The sequence below is a fragment of the Balaenoptera acutorostrata genome, chromosome X, assembly GCF_949987535.1.
Source record: "Balaenoptera acutorostrata chromosome X, mBalAcu1.1, whole genome shotgun sequence".
NCBI classification, from domain to species: domain Eukaryota; kingdom Metazoa; phylum Chordata; class Mammalia; order Artiodactyla; family Balaenopteridae; genus Balaenoptera; species Balaenoptera acutorostrata.
The window spans coordinates 113,673,084-113,698,703 of NC_080085.1; the positions used below are offsets into that span (position 1 = coordinate 113,673,084).

Sequence of the window (25,620 nt, forward strand, 5' to 3'; positions counted from 1 at the left end):
GATTATTCCTAGGCATTTTATTCTTTTAGTTGCAATGGTGAAAGGGATTGTTTCCTTAATTTCTCTTTCTGATCTTTCGTTGTTAGTGTATAGGAATGCAAGAGATTTCTGTGCATTAATTTTGTATCCTGCAACTTTACCAAATTCATTGATTAGCTCTAGTAGTTTTCTGGTGGCATCTTTAGGGTTATCTATGTATAGTATCATGTCATCTACAAACAGTGACAGTTTTACTTTTTCTTTTCTGATTTGGATTCCTTTTATTTCTTTTTCTTCTCTAATTGCCTTGGCTAGGACTTCCAAAACTATGTTGAATAATAGTGGCAAGAGTGGACATCCTAATCTTGTTCCTGATCTTAGAGGAAATGCTTTCAGTTTTTCACCATTGAGAATGATGTTTGCCTTGGGTTTGTCACATATGGTCTTTATTATGTTGAGGTAGGTTCCCTCTATGCCCACTTTCTGGAGAGGTTTTTTTTTTATCATAAATGGGTGTTGAATTTTGTCAAAAGGTTCGTCTGCATCTATTGAGATGATCAAAGGTTTTTTTTCTTCAATTTGTTAATATGGTGTATCACACTGATTGATTTGCGTATACTGAAGAATCCGTGCATCCCTGGGATAAATCCCACTTGATCATGGTGTATGATCCTTTTAATGTGTTTTTGGATTGTGTTTGATATTATTTTGTTGAGGATTTTTGTGTCTATATTCATCAGTGATATTGGTCTGTAAATTTCTTTTTTTCTAGTATCTTTGTCTGGTTTTGGTATCAGGGTGATTGTAGCCTCATAGAATGAATTTGGGAGTGTTCCTTCCTCTGCAATTTTTTGGAAGAGTTTGAGAGGATGGGTGTTAGCTCTTCTCTAAATGTTTGATAGAGTTCACCTGTGAAGCCATCTGGTCCTGGACTTTTGTGTGTTGCAACATTTTAAATCACAGTTTCAATTTCATTACTTGTGATTGGTCTGTTCATATTTTCTATTTCTTCCTGGTTCAGTGTTGAATGGCTATATCTTTCTAAGAATTTGTCCATTTCTTCCACGTTTTCCATTTTCTTGGCATAGAGTTGCTTGTAGTAGTCTCTTAGGATGCTTTGTATTTCTGCCATATCCATTGTAACTCCTCCTTTTTCATTGCGAATTTTATTGATTTGAGTCCTCTCTCTCTTTTTCTTGAGGAGTCTGGCTCAAGGTTTATCAATTTTGCCTATCTTCTCAAAGAACCATCTTTTAGTTTTACTGATCTTTGCTATTGTTTTCCTTGTTTGTATTTCATTTATTTCTGCTCTGATCTTTATGATTTCTTTCCTACTACTAACTTTGGGTTTTGTTTGTTCTTCTTTCTCTAGTTCCTTTAGGTGTAACGTTAGATTGTTTATTTGAGACTTTTCTTGTTTCTTGAGGTTGGATTGTATTGCTATCAATTTCCCTCTTAGAACTGCTTTTGCTGCATCCCATATGTTTTGGATCGTCTTGTTTTTGTTGTCATTTGTCTCTAGGTATTTTTTGATTTCCTCAGTGATCTCTTGGTTAGTTAGTAATGTATTGTTTAGCCTCCATGTGTTTGTATTTTTTACCTTTTTTTCCCTGTAATTTATTTCTAATCTCATAGCACTGTGGTCAGAAAAGATGCTTAATATGATTATAATTTTCTTAAATTTACCGAGGTTTGATTTCTGACCCAAGATATGATCTATCCTGGAGAATGTTCCACGCGCACTTGAGAAGAGAGTGTAATCTGCTGTTTTTGGATGGAATATCCTATAAAAATCGATTAAATCTATCTGGTCTATTGTGTCATTGAAAGCTTGTGTTTCCTTATTAATTTTCTGTCAGGATGATCTGTCCATTGGTGTAAGTGAGGTGTTTAAGTCCCCCACTATTATTGTTACTGTTGATTTCCTCTTTTACAGCTGTTATCATTTGCCTTATGTATTGAGGTGCTCCTACGTTGGGTACATACATATTTATAATTGTTATATCTTCTTCTTGGATTGATCCCTTGATCATAATGTAGTGTCCTTCCTTGTTTCTTGTAACATTCTTTATTTTAAAGTCTATTTTAACTGATATGAGGATTGCTACTCCAGCTTTCTTTTGTTTTCCATTCCCTCACTTTCAGTCTGTATGTGTTCCTAGGTCTGAAGTGGGTCTCTTGTAGACAGCATATATATGGGTCTTGTTTTTGTATCCATTCAGCAAGCCTGTTTATTTTGGTTGGAGCATTTAATCCATTCACATTTAAGGTAATTATCGATATGTATGTTCCAATTACCATTTTCTTAATGGTTCTTGGTTTGTTTTTGTAGGTCCTTTTCTTCTCTTGTGTCTCCCACTTCGAGAAGTTCCTTTAGCATTTGTGTAGAGCTGATTTGGGGTTTCTGAATTCTCCTAGCTTTTGCTTGTCTGTAAGGCTTTTTATTTCTCCATTGAATCTGAATGAAATCCTTGCCAGGTACAGTAATCTTGGTTGTAGCTTCTTCCCTTTCATCACTTTAAATGTATTTTGCCAGCCCTTCTGGCTTGTAGAGTTTCTGCTGAGAAATCAGCTGTTAACCTTATGGGAGTTCCCTTGTATGTTACTTGTCATTTTTCCCTTGTTGCTTTTAACAATTTTTCTTTGTCTTTAATTTTTGTCAGTTTGATTACTATGTGTCTTGGTGTGTTTCTCCTTGGGTTTATCCTGCCTGGGACTCTCTGTGCTTCCTGGACTTGGGTGGCTATTTCCTTTCCCATGTTAGGGAAGTTTTTGACTATAATCTCTTCAAATATTTTCTCAGGTCCTTTCTGTCTCTTCTCCTTCTGGGACCCCTATAATGCGAATGTTGGTGTGTTTAATGTTGTCCCAGAGGTCTCTTAGGCTGTCTTCATTTCTTTTCATTCTTTTTTCTTTATTCTGTTCTGTTGCAGTTAATTCTACCATTCTGTCTTCCAGGTCACTTATCTGTTCTTCTGCCTCAGTTATTCTGCTACTGATTCCTTGTAGTGTATTTTTCATTTCAGTTATTGTACTGCTCATCTGTTTGTTCTTTAATTTTTCTAGGTGTTTGTTCTTTAATTCTTCTAAGTCTTTTTAAAACATTTCTTGCATCTTCTTGATCTTTGCCTGCATTCTTTTTCTGAGGTCCTGGATCATCTTCACTATCATTATTCTGAATTCTTTTTCTGGAAGGTTGCTTACCTCCACTTCATTTAGTTGCTTTTCTGGGGTTTTATCTTGTTCCTTCATCTGGTACGTAGTCCTCTGCCTTTTCATTTTGTCTATCTTTCTGTGAATGTGGTTTTCATTCCACGGGCTGCATGATTATAGTTCTTCTTGCTTCTGCTCTCTGCCCTCTGGTGGATGAGGCTATCTAAGAGGCTTGTGCAAGCTTCCTGATGGGAGGGACTCATGTCTTTTCCCTTGTTTCCAAGAACTTCTTTACCTCTTTGGGCCCCTGGATATAGCACATTGCAATTATTGGAAACCATCTGTGAAGTTGGTTGTTCTAAGTAAGTTTCTATTTTCTTCAGCATTAGTTTTTTCTGTTTTATTGTATAAGGCAAAAACATTGATAAAAATACAGAGAGTCATTTTAGGTTGATAAAATGCTCATGAATGATATAGCAGTCATTTTTATTTATCTCAGTGATTCTTTACCAGGCTGGTATAATACTTACTGAAGATCATATCAGAATCTCCAAGAAATCTTTTTCAAACTATGTCTCCCCAACCTCCAATGGTCTGATATTTCCCCAAGGTAGTATATTCCCTCTCTACTTGATTTCAGCATCAGCCTAGACTTACTACTTAACAACTATTACCTACCTTCATTACCAATCTACCTCTACATGGCAGATCATCACGCTAATGAGAACAATGAAGAAAGGAAAGAAAGGACAAGAAAAAAAGGACGAAAGACAGTAAGTTTCTTTCCTTTAAGCTAGAGGAAATATACAACCCTAGCTTCCTAGTTGTAAGCTTTAAAATCCTGATTGCATTCACTTCATTCTTAAGAACTGGCTTCTATTCTCCATACTCTGAGAAGCATTTGTCATGGCCTAGAATGGCAAACACTCTGTTACATCTGTAACTGGGAAACGGTTTTGGCACTACCTGGGATATGAGGTCTGAGGGAATTACAAAGGCTCTGCAAAAAAAAAAAAAAGAAAAGAAAAGAAAAGGAAGAAAGGCTCTGTATAACAACTGATCCCTTGGTAGTAAGAGGTGGGAAGAAAGGACAAAGGCCAATAAATCAGCATTGCAAGATTGGCAGCACAGGTGATCACAGCAGTGCAGGGAGGTAGGTCAAACTATGAAAATCATATGGAGCTGCAGCTTAAAAACCAAGAAGCAAATGGAGAAACTAGCTTCAAGCAAGAGAATAAAGTAGAGGAAGGAAAGCAGAGAAATAAAAGACAGATTATAAACACCTTTTTCAGGTGAGACAGCCAAATTCATGTGTAACTCTGAAATCTCGATAAGCTCAGCTAAAAGGATGAAATGCCACAGAGCTTATTTGAAATACTCTATTCCATTATCAAAAGGTATTGTTGCTAGGGTTCAAAAGCAAAAGCAGAACAGAAGACACAAAAACCATACACACATACACATATGCACATATTTGTGCACAAAGATTAAAACAGAAACATGCATACAGATCACATACACAGCCACTCACCACCACATTGACACTGACAATGATACATGTACACACAAGTACACACACACTCACACACACACACACACACACACACACACACACACACATATACATACATGCCTGCACTCCAGGATGGGACTGAATGAAAGGAAATCATCTCTGACTTAGTTAATTTTCTCCTTCAACTCTGTTTCTTGGTTTCTTCACTTAGATAGGACTAATCCCAGTCAAATGTAAGAGATGTGTTTGTCACTGAACAGGGCACTTCATTTTGGTTGTCTCATATTACATATTTACACCATGTGGATTCTGGCTACTTCAGAAACAAAAAGTTAGTTGTGAAAGGTATAAGCTTTGATTCTGAAGTGGTGTTACTTTGTGTATGGAGCCACTCCTTATGGGGTCTCATTTTAAGTGAGGTTTGTGCCTTTAAAAAATCATTCACTCTATGGATTCAATGCAACCCCTTTCAAAATCCAAGCTGGCTTTTTTTTTTTTAAGGAAATTGACACACTAATTCTAAAATTCATATAAAAATGTAAGAGATGCAGAATAACCAAAACAATCTTGAAAAAAAAGAACAAAGTTGGAAGACTCTCACTTCCCAATTTCAGAAATTACTACAAAGCTACAGTAGCCAAGACAGTGTGGCATAAGGGCAGACATAGAACAATGGAACAGAACTAAGTGTCCAAAATTAAACACTTATGTTTACCATCAATTGATTTTTGACAAGTGTGCTAAGATCAGGCAATGGAGAAAGAATGGTCTTTTCAACAAATGGTGCTGGGGCAACTGGATATCTATATGCAAAAGAATAAGGTGGGCCCTGACCTCACATCACACACAACAATTAACTAAAAATGGATCACAGACCTATATGTGAAAATGTAAAACTGAAAATGTAAAACTCTTAGAAGAAAACATAGGAGTAAATCTTTTTGACCTTGAGTTAGGCAATGGTTTCTTATATATGACACCAAAACAGAAGCTACAAGAGAAAAAAATAGATAAATTTGCTTCATCAGAATTGGAAATGACATCATCATGAAAGTGAAAAATAGTCTACAGAGTGGTAGAAAATATTTGCAAAGCCATAAGATACCACTTTACACATATTAGAATGGCTGCTTATTATTATTAGACAATAATAGTGTTGACAAGATTGTGGAGAAACTGGAATCCTTATTCATTGTTGGTGGGATTTAAAAAATAGTGTGGCCACTTTGGAAAGCAATTTTGGTGGCTCCTCAAAAAGTTAGATGTAGAGTTACCATATGACTCCTGGGTATACACCTGAGAGAAATGAACACATATGTCCACACAAAAACTTGTACATGAATGCTTATAACAACATTATTCACAATAGCCAAAGAGTGGAAATGACCCAAATGTCCATCAACTCATGAATAAACAAAATGGGGTATAGCAATACAATGGAATAGTATCTAGTTATAAAAAGGAAGTCACGATACATGCTACAACATGGATGAACCTTGAAAATATTATGCTAAGTGAAAGAAGCCAAATGCAAAAGGACACACATTTCATGATCCCATTCATATGGAACATCCAGATAGGCAAACGCAATAGAGAGATAGTAGATTAGTGGCTGTCTAGCACTGAGGGGGATGGGGGGAAAGGGAGATAGTGGCTAACCCCTCAGAATTTATTTATTTGGGGGATAATAAAAGTGTTATAAAATTGGACTTTTAATGATGGTTGCATAACTTTGAATATACTAAAGATCATTAAATTACTTAAAGAAGTGAATTGTATTTATGTAAATTATGCCCCAATAAAGCTGTTAATAAAAATTCAGTCAATTGGGAAGCACGTGATTGTTTTCCAACATTTGAATGGTTACCATATGGAAGCAGGGTGAGGTTGCTTGGTGTAAGTTCCAAGGGGTAAGAAGAATCAGGGCCACCACAGAATACAACTCCAGAGGGCTCAATTCATGTTGTAGTTTGTATTCTAGGCCTAAGAGTAGGAGCAATGGGTGGAGGCTGAAGGGAAAGAGATTTGGGCTTATTTATGCAAACATTCAATAACTGGAGCTATTCAAAGATCAATGTGATACCTCATAGTGGAAAGTGCCAAATTATTGGAAATATCCAAGCATAAGCTGGATGACCACTTGAGGATGGAGTAGATGGGTTCACATAACAGATTGCATATGTATGTACTGGGGGGGGAGATGTGACTGGATAGCCTTTAAGGCTTCTTATAACCCTAATATTCTATTAAAATGCATATATTACTAACTTTCATCTGTAAACCTTTTTTCTCATTCTTAATAATTTCCTCATTAGCCAGGAATAAATGAGTACTTAAACATTCCCACTAGACTCATAAGTCCCAACAGTGATTTCCTGTGAAATAATAAAACTTGATGTTGTGGGTTAGGCTATTTCTAATAGTTATACGCTGTCTCTGGCTCAGTCATTTAGCAATGGGCCTATCTATTGGATTACTCTTTTTGAGTCTACAGCTTTAAGGGTAGTACTCCATAAATATTAGTAAGAACAGGATCCTACATTGTACTTAATACTAATAATAGTTAAGTTAATTAAGGCAAACTATCCTGGACTCTGTCTTTTCTCTCTTTCCACCCTTCTCTGTTTTTTCACTAGATATGGAATATGTAGTCTGCTGATTTTTATAAGTTGCTTCCAAAGCTTCAGAATGAACCCTTTGGCTGAAGTTTTCAAATATTTTGGCCTAAGTCCACAAATGCCATAAGAAACTGGCACTCCATTCTGCAATGCTTTTCTCTCTGTCAATAACTTTAACTTGGGATCATAAAGTGGAATCATTTGTCAGGTGGTCCATTATGATCTAGATTTAAAACCACATTTTAGAGCTACTGGGAATGATTCTATACTGAAAAAGAGAAGTTCAGATAAAAAGAGAAAAGCTGCTTATTCATCATCTGTTTCACAACAGCAAGGGGCAGTTTAATATCCTGGAAGGGGCAGCTTATCAATAGTGACATGGGATCAGAAATGGCTAAACAGCTTCAAGTACCTCCCTCATTGGAATGGTCAAGTATAGGTAACACATATAGTAGGTGCTAGCTAAGTAGTGCTGACTGAATTATGCTGGCTCACTGACATCCTAGGCATACATAAAAACCCTATATCAAAAATCTCAAATGGAAAACATCTGCAATGAATGTGTACTCATTGTCCAGCTAGTACACCAGAGCCTTACTATAAATCCCAACCTCAGGGTTCATGACTTGGAACTGTGTTCTAATGTTCTAACATAGCCCTTCTGTTACTTCCAGTAATAAATCTCCTTGGAGAAGTTCCAAGAAGGGTATTGCCTTAGATCATATTCCATGTTAGAGTGAGGTTCTTCTTTACAGCTTGTGCTTCATCTGGTCTTGATGTGAGGCCAGAAAAGGAAATGTTCTGGAGAGTTTGCTGCAAGGTGGGGGTTCTTTTTATTTTAAATAGCTGTAAATATTTGACAAAACAATTATGCCCTTGTCATTTCAATTCCTCCAGACCACTTCTTCCCAGACCATTTCTTTCCCTTCTTGTTAAAAGCCACATGAGGCCCATGGTAGGGCACTCAGGAACGCTACTTGGCAGGGGGAAAGATACTACTGGAATCCCAGGCTCATTTCTCCAATGGTCATATTTCTGCCTGTGCTTATCCCTTTTTCTGCCAGATTGAGCTCTTTATTGCTCACACCACTCAAAATTGCCATGAGCACCAATTTCCACCAACTACTCAAGCTGCCTTTATTGTATTTACTTTGTATCCCACCCTCATAAACCACTCTCCCTAGATCCCTTAAGCATTTCAATTGCTCTTCTCCATTTCAAGCATCTCAATTCCAGAGAATGGAAACTTGGGCATAGTCTTATACCAATTAAAAAGGGATTCTCACTACTTTGCTCTAAGAAGTTATTTGCCCATATCCATGTCAGTTACTCAAAACCATATTGGCTTTTTAAATGCCATATCATATTGCACAGTCTTAATATAGTTTACTATCTGCTATCACCTGTAGACTTTAAAAAGCATGAATCAAATTTACTTTTGATGATTATCTATTTGCATGATATTTATAACCAGGAAAAATGTAATATGACACCCAAAAACTTTTCCAGAATAGTCAGAATTTTTATTAAATATGGATTGTCATGGGGCTTCCCTGGTGGCGCAGTGGTTGAGAATCTGCCTGCCAATGCAGGGGACATGGGTTCGAGCCCTGGTCTGGGAAGATCCCACATGCCGCGGAGCAACTAGGCCCGTGAGCCACAATTTACTGAGCCTGCGCGTCTGGAGCCTGTGCTCCGCAACAAGAGAGGCCACGACAGTGAGAGGCCCGCGCACTGCAATGAAGAGTGGCCCCCACTCGCCGCAACTAGAGAAAGCCCTCGCACAGAAACGAAGACCCAACACAGCCATAAATTTAAAAAAAAAACCCAAAAGTTAAAAAAAATATGGATTGTCACAATTATTTTATATTCTTTACACTCTTTATCACAAATTTAGGTAAATACAGATTGTAAAACTTCTGCTGAATAAGCTGGGCAAGTTTCCATGACTCGGGAAAGCATATTAGAGTTGTAGTTATTTGTAGTTCCTGCCCCACCTCCAAACCAAAGGTCAGTGTTTGGGAAAATGCCAACCATATTTATCAGCAAGAGTTAGCAGCCTAGCATAGGGGATGGGAGTGGCAATGAGTAAAGTGTATAAAGAATCTAAAAACTGTTTTCTTTACAACCTCTTCATCAGAAGCTTTAACTGGGTACATCCCAATCCTTGTTTGGTAGACAGTTAACAAAGGGAGTGTTTTCTTTACATTCTCCCACTTTACACTAATCTGAGTTTTTTTGTAAGGGAACACCCTAACGCTGAGAATCTCCTCTCTCTCTCTCTCTGTCTCTCTCTCTGTCTCTCTCTCTCTGTCTCTCTATCTGTCTCTCTGTCTCTGTCTCTGTCTCTGTCTCTGTCCGTCTCTCTCTCTCACACACACACAGATGGAAAACATAACCATATTCCTAAGTAAACATGTAAGTAAAAAGCAACAGGAATGTAGACTTTGGAGTCTAGACACAGAGCTGTAGAAAAGTTAGTGGTATATATAGCCTTGGATAAGGAGGACAACCAACATTTACTGAGAGGGCTAACGAGGATTAAATGAAATAACTTATGGAAAGATCCTAGCACAGTCCTACAACATACCTTTACAACATATTTGCCTTCTTCTCTACCCTGGTTTGAATTATGAAGCATCCTGATCAGAGAGAACTTTTTCATTGAAAACTGAAATGTCTGCCTTCCTAAACAACATAAAAATGTCACTGAAAACTGTAGACGTAGTTTGGGGGAAGTGAGAGGCAAGGGGTTAAAATTTTCCTTTAGTTCCAAATGGGTTTTGTCTTTATACATTTCTCTCGAAACTGTAGCTGTGGCACTATCTCTTTAGTCCTCAAAACAAAAGAACCTATTTGCAGAGTGCTCCAGGGTGGCCTTGAGTGGCACTTTAAAACACCCGTTTTGAACTGCTCTAGGCAGTTCAGTGAGGCTGGATACAACAATAGATTCTGGGAGTGAGTCTGAATGGTACAAAAAAAGGGGGGGGTGGTCTCCTGTCCACTGAAAACAGAGAGCAGAGCTAAAGAAAGTGAAGAATGTGAAAGGAGAGAAGGGAATTTCAGGATGTGCTAAAAATATTTTGCAACCAAAAAGAGTACAAAGAACTGGGATCTAGGCAACAGAGGGCAGGTCAAGCAGGCATAATTATTTATCATATAGTTTCCACAGATGGCAATAGTCAAGTACATTATTTTACCTATGTGTTTTTTCTTAATACTATAGATTTTGACACTGGGTTCTTTTTAGAAAGCCACCAAGTATAACTAATACACATAATGAACTCCACACAATAATAAAACAGAGTGCCTAGATTTATGTCTCTTTATGTAGAGACTGCAATCCATTTCTGATTCAATTCTTCCAAAGTGTTAATGCAATTTAAATAATGAAATCATCCTGAAAGGGGTACACTACTGGTTCAAAGAAGATTTGTCAGAGAAAGAAATGGAAGCTGAAAAGTAATGAGTGGCTAAGGGGCTGATCAATCCAAAAGAGAATAGTTAAAGGGTCTAGGAGAGCTAAAATGTATAAAACTGCCTATGACCTAAACATTGGAGCTAGAAGCTCTTTCTTCTGATTAACTCTACTTTCTTATCCCTAGCTCAGAAATCAAGGCTTAACAATTAACTCTCAATAGCAAGCCAATATGATTAGAAAAATAATACTGATAGAAATGTAGAGTGTAGATCTCATTTAATTTAATTGAGAGCATAATTTGTTAAATCACATCTGAGGATAAGTCACTTTAGGACATTAAAAATATTTAAACTATTCAGAAGAGAAATGCAATGTCCTATGTGTCAAAGGAAACAATGTTCCTGTCTGATTCCCCATCCATACAATGATCACTGTAGCCATCTAGACCCCTAAGAGAATTATTACTTCTAGACAGCCAAGCTTTTTGGAGCTGCACTTCCAGCACTGCATCCAATACCCACATGTAACTATTTAAATTTCAATTTAATTACATTTATATAAAATAAAAAATATTCAGCTCCTCAGTTGCAGTAGCCACACTTCAGTGCTCAACAGACACATGTGGCTAGAGGCTACTGCGTTGGACAATAAACATAGAGATTATTTCATCATCACAGAAAGTTCTATTGGACAGCACTGGGCTAGACACCAGGAGGTCAAGACTTTGAGTTTAGACCAAATAATTCAAACCATTTTTAATGATAGTTTTTCCACAATGTAATTAATATTCATATCTACAGAGAATATAAATTAGGACTGAACATCATACTTTTGACTTCGGACAATGGTTCTTGAAAGTCAGTTGTACAGAAAAATCATCTGTGGAGTTTGCTAAACACAGATAACTCATAGAGTGATTCAGTAGGTCTGGAATGAGGATCCAGGAATCTGCATACTAAACATGTGTCCTAGGTAATGCTGACAAGGGTAGTTCCTAAACCACATTTTGAGAAACACTGTGATTATGCATCAAAAAATTCCAATGATCAGTTTGCACATTCTGATTCATTTTCTTGTACGGGTAAGTATTAATATGTGTACATAGGCAAGCCCTTGTCTCCTTACAAAAGTGCAAACTGTTCCACAAAGGCAAAGGAAGGAGATTTCAAGGTATAGTAGATCTGAGTAAGGATGAATACAGAGAGAAAAATCAAGAAGACAGACTCACTAGAAACAAATCTTTTGAAAAGAAATATTCCAGAATATCTATACAGGGCAGAAGCTGTATAGCCATTCAGCTTCTGGAACTCTAAGGCTCTGGGAACAGCTCTGAATCTTGAGCTAGCAGGAAAGGAGAAAAACTCTTTGGTAGTATAGTTTCTGAAGATCTGAATATTGCACGTAAATGCTAAGTATGTACAAGATGTTAGCCTATGTGCTAAGAGATTAGTAAAATAAGGTTTTTAACTTCAAGGAGCTCAATCTAGTGGGGGAAGAGAGACCAAAAATAAGTATAATATAGTAGCAGGTGCCATTTCAGCTGAACCTTAAATGGTGAGTTGCTCTGGAGTTACTGGAGAGGTAGAAGAATGGCAATTAAAATACAGAGAACATGAAGAAAAGCACAAGAGCTTGAAAATTTGGAGCATACCTGGTGACCTACAAGTGGGCTAGAGTGGCTAGTGAATAGGGTTTAGAGAAGGTTGTGTAGCGCGAGATAGGGGTATAGATGCATTCTGGGTACCTGGGACACTGAATGCCTGTTTGGGAAAAAAAATCCTTTAGAAGGTATTTGAGGAGAGTAGTGATATGAGATCTGCATTTAGGAAGAACACTAACAGCTAGGCATAAAATGGAGTGGGGAGAGAGTAGATGCTGGGAAGATGTGCTATGATTTGGTCATTTGGCTGCATGGAAGAAAAACTGCATTCTGGTTGACAATGTTTGTTCTTGCAAAAGGCTGGGAATCAAGAGAGAAGCAACAGAATATGAAAGAGATTTTTTTAAGCTGAAAATCTGAAAAAAGAGCATGAGTAGTGGCAGTGTTTAGAAGCTGTTGGGAATGCAATGATCCATCATGACTCTGGCAATAAAAAGTACCAGCAATGAGGGTCCGAAAGAAAGTAGAATTCTCAGCAGTCTGGTGAGCAGACAGCTCTACACCATCTATGTCTTCTGAAGATATGGACAATGGGGTATCTTCTATGGGTGGCACACAAGTGGGCAAACAACTTCTTCAGTGAAGTGCCCTTAAAGACATACAACATACTGCATAGTAATTAAGGGCTTAGGCCCTGGAGACAGACTTCCTGGAATAGAATCTTGATTCTGCTACTTAGTAATTGTGTGATCTGTAGGCAGGTTACTTATTGATAAATTCTGTGTCCTGTTTTTTCTACCCTTAAAATGAAAATAATATTACCTACCTCACAGGAATGCTGTGAAGGTTGATGAGTTCATACATAAAAGGTATTTGTAACATGGCCTGGCACATAGTAAGCACTCAATAAATGTTAGCTATTATTATCATGTGTATGTATGAGTGAAAGACACACACTTAATTGTGCTATGTTCAATGTTCAATAACCCTTGAAGGTTTAAGTGCTATATCTAAGGAATGGTGATCAGTATAGTTTAGCAGCCCAAGGGACATCTGCAGTACACTGTCCTGCATAGGCAGCATGCCTTAATATTACTCAAAATGAGTATCTTAAGTCCATTTTGAAAAAAGACAGATATGAGTAAGTTTTTCAGCTTGTAAATATTCTTAGTGATTCTCCTTAAGTAAGCTAGTGCAAGTCGGCTCCAGCATACCACTGGCTGGTGTAAACTAACCCTTATACTCACATCCATAAGACCTACCTTTCACTTTCCTAAAACACACTCAAAGGTATACTGAACGGAAAAACAGCCAGAACCTAGAAATCTACTCCTTTTCTAATTTCTCTTGGCCTCAAACAGCAGGGGGAAAAATGATTATTTTGGAGATGAAAGACTTTCTTTCACCAATCAAAAAATATCAATTTCTTTAAAAACCATAATAAGCTCTTTTTCGTTTATATTTAAAGTGCTCGCTTCCAGAAAGAGGAATGGAGTGAGGGGTGTTAGCCAGAGCTTCTGACTGCACAGGAAATTCGCCACCTGAAACCAAGTTTAACATGGAGCTTCCAATCACATGCCTAGTTTTCCCTCTAACCCTGACCCATTCCCTCAAGTTCCCTCCTGCATTTTTTTAAAGTGTTGAATTCCATTTAAGTTAAATAATGATAAAAGAGCTTTATATCATCCTCCTTTTCTTTTTGCTAGGAGGGGAAAAATATAAGAATAGCTTTACTTTAAGATATGTTAAAATACAAAGATATCTTAGATAAGGATAAATTCTAATTTACATGGTATCTGAGACAATATTTCTATTACCATCTTTCTAAAAGTCTCATAAACAGGTCATAACAATACTTGCCCTATGTCCGACTCATTTTCTTGACAGCATTCTCAAACATTCATTGTCAAATGCTAAAGAAGAGTTGTCTATGGTATGAGCATCCAGTCATTTCCCCAGTACATGACATAGTCTCTAATAAATTCAGATCTAAGAATGACTGCTTCAAGAATCTTTCCTGAAGAGGTTTTAAAGAACGTTTTACCAGAGAACTAGTATGAGCTACTCAAGCACCTGGGTTCATCTTTCTCCTTTAAAGGAATGAATTTAAAATTGAGAAACCATTTGAGAATTTTAAAAGACGAGAAAGTTCATCTATTTTAGATAGATAGATAGATAGAAACAGAAAAGTGTGAAACTGAGTTAGCTGTATATTTTTTCTGTTGATCTGGATAAGATACTCAAATTTTAAAACATAGCCCTTCATATTTGGCCAGTATATTTTAAAGTATACACATAACTTTTACCAAAACAATCGTATATGTTGAGCAGAATATTAGAAACGAACTAGCTTGTTTTAGAAGGAAAATATTCCACACTAACCTTTTCAATCGGACATTTTACTTCCCAATAACTTTACAAGGCTCTACCTTCATTCATATTGATGTATAAATTAATCAAAACACTAATGTTTCTCCACATAATCTATAAAATTAATCTAGAAAGCACTTACATATTAAAATAAATGTTGTGTTAAAAATAGCTCAGAAAAATCTCTAGAGTTCTATCAACACATTTTTTTTTTTTTTTTTTTTTAGTAAATGACTGAACTTAGTCTTCTTGACTAGTAGCTTAAGTCAAATTTACCCTGGATCCATCAACTGAGAGGCAGCCTGGTATAACGGTGAGAAAAAGCACAGATTCTTGAATCAGATAAATTAACCTATGAGTTTGGGCTCTGCCTCTTGTTAGATGCAAGACCACAGGCCAGTTACTTATTCTCTAAGTCTCAGTTTTCTTACCTCTGAAATGGAGATCATAACGCCACTGACTTCACACAGGGTGGTTACGAGAAAAGACTGATCAAATATATGTTAAACCACTGTGTAACTGTTTTATATCATATCCACTATGAGTCAATTACCAACAACTATACTGTAATTTTAAGTTGTTTTTTAATAGAGTAAAACCATGACGGAATTAAGCATGTATTTACTATTAGGATACAAATACAATTCAGTCATAAAAGCCACCTAGTTAGCTTTGACATTATTCATTAGGTGACCCTGGAATTGAGAGATGGCAAGGAGATAATGTCACTATTTTTTTTTAACATAAACCCTTTTATTAGCATAGAGAAGTTCTTTCCAGATATAGTAATTCCAGTAGCATAACATTTTCCGCATTTTTCACTGCCAGAAATTTAAACCAGTAACACAGGCCCATGAGAAACCTCTATTTATTGAATAAAGCAATATTTTCCATGAAAGTATATCTATTTAGTTTTGCAGTGGAGAAAACGAGATATTCTCTGGTTTTAATCCAAAGAGAAACACCTCAACAACTTTGCACATTAAAAATGTACAGAGACGGCTCTTCTAGAGTCAAGCATGAATTAGAGTATAGAGAAAACATCCAACAAGCACAACTCTCCAACACTTAGTGAAACAAACCAACCGCTACCCAAAGAAGAAACTGAAGCTATAAATTCAAATAAACGGGCTGCAGGGAGACTACACAAACCTGCTGTTGCTTTAATTGCAGACAATTCAATTCAGCAGCTGTTGGTCCAGGCACTAAGGTTCACTGTATGCTCTTCAGCGTAACCTTGAAATATTGTCACTCACTCACTTCTCCACATCATCTGCATGCTGTCCAATTAATGAGGAGCGAAATCAACTGTCAAACCACGTATCAAAACAGAACATGATCTTTTAGCTCTTAAGCACAGGAGCATAATATTTTAAGGACAATAAAACAAGAATGGAGGTGTAAGTCCTTGACAATAAATGATATTCAAACTTATCAAAATATGTGGTTGTAGAAACTAAGCTTCTGTTCTGTTCAGCAAGAAAGTGAAACTTTTTAAAGGTTTTTTTATTTGGAAGGATCCTTTCTGTCAAACTGCTGTATAAGAAGCCTTTCAAACAACATTCACCAGTACCTGATCAGTCTCCAAGTTCTTCATTATTATGGACCAATATTGTTTCTGAAAGCTTAAGAGAATACTTAAGGAACACTTCTGGTCCAACGATATTTTACAATACAGATGGTTTGGAGCTGGCATGTTTAGCCTTGCTGTTTTCAGCACTTTTTTTCTACCAGGAGAACAAACAACAAGAATAATATATAATGTTCATCAATATGAGTTAAATAATGAAATAAAAATAAATTTACCAAACAAATGTGTTCTGGAATGCTTCCTATTTGAAATTTACTTACTCTTAACTGTATATCTCAAATCTAGACAACCAATTAACAAACACAGGAGTTAATAAACTCAAGAGGAACACAACATACTAAGTGTTTTAAAAATTGCTTTTTTCCTTCCAAAGCACTGTCTTCTGTGCAAACACTCTAGGCTATATCACATACTACCAGTTGCAGACATAAGACTTGAGAAATTCAATACAAGAATACAGCAGAGAAGCATGCACAATTAAGGGATCGGGACTACCAATTTAACAGAGAACCCAGATTTTACATAGCAATCTGCTACAAACATTATAGCTAGGGGCAGGCATATTTTATGCAGCTATTTTGTTTAGCTCATTAGAACCTTATTTGTCCTTCAGTACAGTTGAACTGGAGGCAAAATAAGAGAGGAATGCACTTTGAAACAAAAGGAAAATTTCAGATAAAATAAAACATACTATACCTGAATATTGTACTAGGAACATCGTGACACTCTTCAGGGAACTGTTTCACGTTGTATCCTACCGTGAGTTATTCTCCCCTAACCTCTTCTCTCCACAAAAAGAAAAGCCAAAGCACCCCAAACCCCCACTACACACTACCCCTAACCCACCCCCGCACTGAAGAAAAAAAACCAAAAAACAGATACAATTCAGCTCAGCTCCGATGATGCTTCTGTTTAGCTCAGCTCCAGCCGAGCAACTGAGCTCTAGCAACGGAGCATAGGGAGGTGGATTCTGATGCCAGGAGCACTTCCATCCACTTCACTTACACAAAAGCAGGCAGTGGAAAATCCAGGAGCCTTGAAGACAAGGGCTGGAACTGGCTTTTATGAATTGCTATTACTGCATGTGTCACCATCCATCTCCAATGACGGACACTTATAGGCTGAATTGGGAGTGGAGGGGGTGGGGTGGAGGAGGTTGGAGAGCAGGTGGAGAAGCAATTAGCAGTATGTTCATCGGAGAATTCGTTTGGGATTTCATACATCAGTGCCTAAAGAAACAACATGCAGTTGACAAATCAGAACTTTACGATCTGCATGCCTTAGAAGAAATCTTAGCTCACGGCCCCAAACAAAATAATGCTTGCCCACTCTTATAGAGCATGGAAAGTCACCCCTCTGCTTTCTTTTTCCTCCAGCTACCCTTGTTCCTGAGAAATCAACATTCAGAATGAATATTTGCTAATTTTCCCTAAAGAATTGTATTTAAAAGTCTGGAAGCAAAGGAAGTATAAAGAAATTAAATTATATTGAACATGACATCTCTTAACAAAAAGGCAAGAAGCTAATTATTTTAAGCCAACTTTTCATCCCTAGTCCCATTCCCCAGGTGCAGCTTTCATACCTATAATCAACGGATCACACAACTTTTGTGCATATATTTAACACTGAAAAACAATCTATGTATACCTAAAAATAGTTCTGTTAAAGTCAAGGTGAGAAGCTAGGTGACCTTTAAGAAGGCACTTTACCTGTAAGTGCTTTAGTTTTACTCATCTGCTAAACTGAAGCACATTTTTTTAGACTTCAAAATGAATCATGAGTAGGAACAAGAAGGAGATAGTCTCTTAGGAAGGAAACATGACACAATTGGAGGAGTACTGGGGCTGGGTATCAGGAAACCTGGGTTCAGGTTCCAGTTCTACAACTTTCTAGCTGTGTTACCCTAGACAAGTCACTTAACTTCTTGGAGCATAAGTTCCCTTATTTTATAAATTGTACATAACTGCACCCTTCCTGACTGCGTCATAGGATTGCTGTGAAGAGCTAATGAGATAATAGATATAAAAACACTTTTGCAAATTGTAAAGAGCAATAAAATTGTATGGGATTATTATTATTATACCCTGAGACAAATCTTGCCTAAATGAATGAAATGAGGCACCTGTATCATATAAGGAAAATAGGAAGAAAGGACCAATATCATTTCATGAAACATTATCCAATTCTTCCAATTTTAAAATTAGAAGGAAGTACTGTTTCCTCTTAAAATTCCACAGGAGGAAAATCTTTTGAAAAGAAAAAAATTTAAATCTGATATATAATACATCAAAAGTTTATTAAAGAGACAAAAGTCCTGTAACTCCTTCTTTCCTTTCCAAAAAGTCAGTCAATTTTTCTGTAAGGTCTAGTATTATGTCCCATCTGGAATGCAAGCTACTAGACAATGAGCATCTCCTTTTGTTAAATCTTTCTATTAACCTGGTACATCCTCACTGCCCAGTGTGTAGAAAAAGTTTCAGGTTGATTATCTAAATCTAAATCCACAAGGTAAAAATCCAAAGTCATGCTATATGAGGCTCCAAGCTGCCTTGATACTATATATACAGTGGCCAGCTGGTTTCAGCTGGGACACAGTTTTAGCGCATGAAGTCCTGGGGTGGCCACACCTGGGGCACTAAATGATCCAGGCAATGTTTGGGGACCTTTGGTTCAGCCAAATCCCACATGTCCTGATTTTCATCTGTATGGTGGTTTCCCAAGTATGTGTCTGTCCACATGGGCCGAATCTGAAACAGCCAAAAGAAAGGTGGGAGCTGTAGCAGAAATATCAGATGTCAGCTCCCCTTGGCCCCCTCCAATGCCATCCGAGTCCTCAAACAAGTGCCCAGACCACTTCCTGTGAGAAGAAAGAAAACTTTTTTCTAATTGCCCCCTTGAATGTCATTGCCAATACTGAAAATTCCAGTAAAATATGTATCCAAAATCTATACTAAATCAATGGGTAAAATGGATAATATGAATCACAAAGAGTTAGGTGAGGTAGCTAATAGCAAGTGAGCCATTAAAGGGGGAAGAGGAGGAAAGGGCAGGGAAAGGAGTAGAGGAGAAGAGAGGGGAGGGAAAGAGAGTGAAAGAATCTGAAGTGAGAGCTCTTTTTTTTTTTTCTAAGCAGAAAAACACTTCCTGGAATCATCCAAAACCTCACCTCTTAGAAAGTGCTTGCCTTTTGAGGTACTGGGAATGGCCCATTTACTACCACAGCTGCAATCCTAGCCTTCCAACTGCTTAGGTAAACAGTCAAGAGCTTGAAAAAGCACTGATAGACCTAGCACGAGAACTCACTTTCCTTTGGCATGTGGAAAGCCAGGCAGGTGGGACACAGTTCTCTCGGGGCCTCATCACTGCAACCCTCCACCACAGCCTCACCGGTGGCATGGCTGGCCACTAATAAAGGTGTCAGCCCAATTTCAGGTTCGGCAAAGGAAACTGGCCTGAGACTTCTAAAAACACACTGGTAAGAAAGGAACAAAGGCTCTATTTCAGAATCAGGCTGCTCTGCCTTTGGGCATTGCAACTGAACTCCTCCACACATTTAAGCTGAAATCCATATTCCCCAAGTTCCTCAGAAAAGCCATTCAAAGTAAAGGGAGAAGGACAGGAAAGACGATTTTTTGTTAGCTTCTTTCCCCACCGTCAAAAGATGAGGATCATATCCAGAACATGACTGACAGCATGTACCAAAAGGCAATAAAGTGGAGTGGAAAGCATCAGTTTCAACCCAGATTAGCAAGAATGGAAATTAAAGCATCAGAGAATCCTGATAAAAGCAAACACACAAACATATACACCAAAACCCACTGCAATGTTTCCATCATTTCAATCTCTAGAATGTAAGCACTAGTGGTTCCCTAATCCACCTGAACTTCTCAGCAGCTGTCACCAAGCCTGACGGATCTTTTCAAATGAATTCCTGTTGTTAACTTCCTTGGATTCTGAGTATTTTTGTCAAAAACAAAAATCCCAGTGGAAGATTTCAAATAACCATGAACTTGAACCAAACCATGAACCTAAACTGAGAGAAACAACACTAATTTTCTAAACCCCAAACAAAACAGAATTGTTAACAGTTTGAAAGCAACAACAACTAGTGAATCGATTTGAACTGGACCAAAGCTTCATGTTTTCTGAATCAATCAAACTTGTACCAAACCCTGAGAGTCCAATCAGTTCAAAGAGCATACATCAAGACTTGGTTTCACCTGACTGACAGCCCACAATGAACCACAGAATGGCAATAAATCAGGAGTAGGGAAAACTGAATTCTCCTATTTTTTTCACTGTTTGACCTTGGTCAAGTCATTTATACTCTTTTAGACTCGGCTTGCTTACTTTGAAATGTCTGGGCTGGGATTACCAATATCCCAGGTCTAATACTCTATGCCAATTGTGAAATTTACAATAGTGACAAAATAGAGGATGTCACAATTTGGCCCTAATCTTCAGAAGCAGAGAGATGGACCACCCCAATTCTCCTAAGGATTCATGTTTCTAGCTTTTTTGAAATATGCTTCACATAAGAGTTGGGCAACTGTCTTTGCTCATTGGGCAAATGTGCCTTGGGAATAGTCAGGCTAATATTCCTTTTCAGAATGTTTCTCTTCAAAAAATGTTTCAGGAGCAGTTTGTTTTCCTCAAATGAAAGCTACAGGTGAGTGGTCTGGTCCCAAACAGGAAGAAGGAAGAAAGTGATCTAAATTATGCTGAGCACCTATTGCATGCAAAACATGGCATGATACTTTATATTATTTTTTAAATTAGTCCTCACAACACAGCTATATGGTAGGTATTATCATCCTAATTTTATAGGCAAGGAAACTGAGGCTTACTGATGTTAAGTGACTTGCTTGCAGTCACTCTACTGGTAAGTGATAGATCTGGGATATGAACTCAAGCAATTTGAATCCATTACTATACCAACATTCTAATGATTAAAGTCTGAATGACTGGGCTTCCCTGGTGGCGCAGTGGTTGAGAATCTGCCTGCCAATGCAGGGGACACGGGTTCGAGCCCTGGTCTGGGAAGATCCCACATGCCGCGGAGCAACTGGGCCCGTGAGCCACAACTGCTGAGCCTGCGCGTCTGGAGCCTGTGCTCCGCAACAAGAGAGGCCGCGATAGTGAGAGGCCCACGCACCGCGATGAAGAGTGGTCCCCGCTTGCCACAACTAGAGAAAGCCCTCGCACAGAAACGAAGACCCAACACAGCCAAAAATAAATTAATTAATTAAAAAAAAATGAGTAAAATTGAAAATCCCTTTAAAAAAAAAAGTCTGAATGACTGAATTCCTTCTTAATTCAGTGATTCAATTGCACTTGCTTAGTGAATAATCACCTGCTGAGTCAATACAGTGAAAGTAAGTCTCCTTGCATTTATGCTAGATAGACGACTTTCTAAAAAATTTCATCCAACAATGTGGTTAAGACCACTGGGCTCTGGAGTCAGACAGACCTGAGTTTCTTGAATTCTAGCTTATGGACAAGGTACTTAACCATGCTGAGTCTCAAGTTTTCTTACCTGGCAAATGGAGAAAGAAGTAGTACTTACTCATTGGGTTGGTGGGAAGTGTTAATGATGTGATAGCAACTAGCACAGTGCTTGGCACAAAATAATTATTCAATAAATGCATATTAGAGCTATACTTGTATTCATAAGCAACAGAGCAAGAAAGAAAAGGTTATAAAGAGAAAGGAAACTAGGATTCATTTAACTCAAGTGCTCTTTGGCCTGTAGCACAGATTTAGTTTGAAAGAGGTTTTCAGTGGCCCATCCATACCCTCTAAAACTAAGCTGCATCTTTCAGTAGATTAGCATATTCATGAAGCAACATGATTATACTAATTGGTGGTGCCTAAGTAGTAGCAAGGAGACTTGTCATATGCTCTGCTGAGCAGCAATTGTCCCTAGTTTCCTGGAATCTATCCTTCTAAAGAGAGGGTTGGAAAGTGGCAGATAGAAGTACTGCTGGAAGTACCAGGTGGTCTAAGGCCCCCATCTTTCCCCCATTCTTCAAGTTCCAGCTTCTATTTCATTCACTCATGGCCCTCTTCGCGTATACTCCTCTCCTCCCTCAGTTTATTCTAGTTTTATTGTGATTCTCCCCCTGGCTCTAGCTCTGTCTCTGCTCATCAGCATCAAGTGGTGTTTATGGAATGTGTGTCTGGCACTGCACTAGGTGAAGTGGAGGGACATCCAAAAGTTAATCAAAGAGACGTGTCCCATGGCCAAACAGATCTAAGATCCACAGGTAGACCAGAGTTTTGGCAACACAGTAAATGCAAGTATAATTGGATGATTTGGTTGATTTCAGAGCACAAAATAGTTTGTTCATCTAGTTAATGATACGCATACTGAAGAATTTAGAAAGAATTATACAGTTGTTGGCAACTTGATTTGAAATGCAGAAAAAGATGGATAGATGGATGGATAGGTGATAAAGCAAATAAAGTGTTAACTATAGACTCTAAATGATGGGTATATGGGTGTTCACTGTACAATTCTTTCAACTTTTCTGTATATTTAATTTTTTTCATCATAAAAAGTCGAGGGAAAAAGAAGAGGGGTAGGTAAGGGGTACAGCTTTTTCAACTTCAAATGTTTCAGAACAAAATAACCATATTTATATGGAGAAGCATAAATCAAATAGGGCAAAATGTTAAAAATTGGTGAATCTGAGTGAATGGTATATGAGAGTCCTTATATGATTCTTTTAACTTTTCTATATTTACAATTATTTCAAAATAAAAAGTTAAAAGTTAGTTTATTGAAAACTGACCCCTTTCACCTAGTGCCTCTGTTGCTATTTTTAGTAGAGGATATTAGGTCCATAGTAGTAGAGAAATTGGAAAGAATGGGGTGGGGGACAATAATCAACCCGTACATATACTTGGGTGCCTACTGTATGCAAGACACTGTGCTAGACACTGTGGCAGATTCAAAGAGGTTAAAAACACAGTCACTGCCCTGAGAGGGCTCACAGTGTAGATGAGGGAATGCCAAAGCAGTGTCTGAAAGGGTAACTGGCTGGCCAGATAAGTTCTGTAAGACAGAAGTATGAAGATTGGAAAGGTAGGTTGGAGCCAGACTGCGGAAAGTATTGAATGCCAGGCTAAAGAGTTTGGACTTCATCCTATGGATAATGGGAAGCCATTTATAGTATCTGAGTCAGAGAAAGAATATACTCCAAAACCGACTGGCTACATAGAACAATTTGGGCACAGTTACCTTCAACATGCATCTGTTTTATATTCATGTACTTCTGGCCCTTGTATCTATTTCCCTTATCTGGATGTGGCCATTAGGGGGTTCCAACATTCTGGATGCTGACCATTTTTTAAACAGCCATCTCTTCAGCCTCTGTCCCTTTCCCTCCCTCAGTCCCCAAGGGAGTTGACCATCACTCACCTCAGCCCCACTGACTCAGTAAGCAATAAATAAGCCTCACACAGTTTTTCAAACTAGCAGCTATGCTTTGAAACTCTGATTTCCTTCATGATTATCAAACCCCAATTACTACTGGGATCACTGATTTGAGTTGGAAAAAATGAATATTCAGCTAACCAACATGTGAAGGAGTGCAGGAAGCTATGTGCTGTGTGTAGAAGGAAACAATTATTCGAAGTGATCTTTGTATGTTGAACAAAAACTTAGTGGAGATGGCATTCCTGAATAGCGGCAAGTGATTAGGGAAGGCCTCTCAGACTGCTAAATCAAAAGGTGGACTTTCTATGTCTCCAGTTTTTTCCCCATAAAGCCCATCCTCCAATCCAATCATGTTACTCCCGGTTTAAACCCTGTGCTGGCTCATCCCTGCCTAGAGGATAAAGGTCAAGCTCCTTAACAAGCAGACTTCCTTCCACAAGATATACCTTTCCAGATCCTTATCCTGTCCCCTCTTCTATACTCCCAGTGGTTCATACACAGTATCTCACCGTTTTCTGAACTATCCATTTTTATATGTAACTGTTTCGCATGTGTTCGTGCTCCCTCTTTCTGGAATTCTTTCCCACCACCTCTTTGTCCACCGAGATTCCAGGCAATGCCCACTCATCCTTTGTGATTTAGCATAGTTAGACTCTGGTCTGTAAGTAGCCCACCCCTAGCAATAATTTCCTCCATCATGTTCCCAGGGCACCTTATAACATAGCTCTTTCTCTGAGCACCTTTGCCACTGTAATATAATTATTGGTTTGGGTGTCTATCTTCCCAACTTGACTGTGAGCTCCTTAAGGGCAGGCAGGGACTAGTTCTAATTCATCACTGTATTCCTAGCACTTGGCATAAGGTCTGGTCCTGTATATGTGCTTAAATGTGTATTGAATAAATGAGCTTGAATATCAAGTGCTCCTTGAATTCAAACTGAGCATCTCTTGAAAGGTGAAAATTAGAATATTATGTGACCAAAGTAATCCTAATGAAGTGTGTCCGAGGACTTGACTGAATAAGAAATGGTAGGAGGACATATTATGGGGCCTTACTGTGGGACACTTTCTACCCCAGGAAGCTCTTACTGGCAGTTGTTGCTGGCTAAAAAGAAGTGCAGCTGGAGTGCATGAGAAGGGCCCTTACTGCGGATTTCCCCCAAGTTATCATTCACCTTTCACCACTGAAGCAATGTTGTTTATGTAACATTCTCTACAGGGTGTTTCAACTCTTCTGAATTACAGCCAGACTTGTATTTGTATTCTGCCTGCAGATACATTTGGACAAGCCTTGTTAATGAGTAGTCACGGAAAGCTCTCCAGTTCCTATTCTCACCTATCATTATTGTGCTTAAGGGACCATTGAAAAACTGAGAGCCAAAAAAGGGGGCAGGGAGGAGCTAATAAAAACCATCTTTTATTTTTCTCCTAGATTGCCAATATCTTTCACAGCACCTCTCATCCTACACTGTTTTATAACTATGTATCAGTAAAGGCAAAAAAGAACAATGAAGACTTTAGCAAAACTTTACACTTTGCAGGCAAGAAAAAGAGGAAGCAACACTTACGCCTGGCATATAAATCTTTAGACATATGATCAGTCGCCACTTCTAGAAAGTAAACACTTCAGCTGTTTTAAACAAATAGCAAAAGCAATTAGCCCTCTCTGGAGACTAAACTGAGGTGTATGCTGAATTTTTTTAAAAATCGGAGTCTGTTTTGATCTTCAAAAATGTCGAACTGGTAAACACTTCGCTTTTTTTGTACATATAAATCTAAAAGCCAAGCCTAGCTTGAGGAAGATTTAAGAGACATAAAATTTGTCTGAGGTGTCTGCCAAATCTCCGCAGCAGAGACAGAAACCCTGGAAAAGCTGACATAGTCATAACTCTCACAACATCACCAGCAGGTTTGTGCAGGGCTGGACGTACAGAA

At 38.1% G+C, this 25,620-nt stretch overlaps 1 protein-coding gene across 9 annotated transcripts in view; it reads right to left on the reverse strand.

The window, feature by feature from the left end:
• The window catches only part of ENOX2 (ecto-NOX disulfide-thiol exchanger 2), a 266,724-nt gene that overhangs the window by 234,095 nt on the left and 7,009 nt on the right, over positions 1–25,620 (reverse strand). Inside the window, exon 1 of one of the 9 annotated variants that reach the window (XM_057538825.1) lies at positions 15,807–15,916. The exons of the other annotated variants lie outside the window; for them this stretch is intronic. The gene's annotated coding sequence lies outside the window, so the exon portion shown is untranslated. Of the gene's footprint in view, positions 1–15,806; positions 15,917–25,620 lie in introns of those variants that run through there. 9 annotated transcript variants of the gene reach the window in all.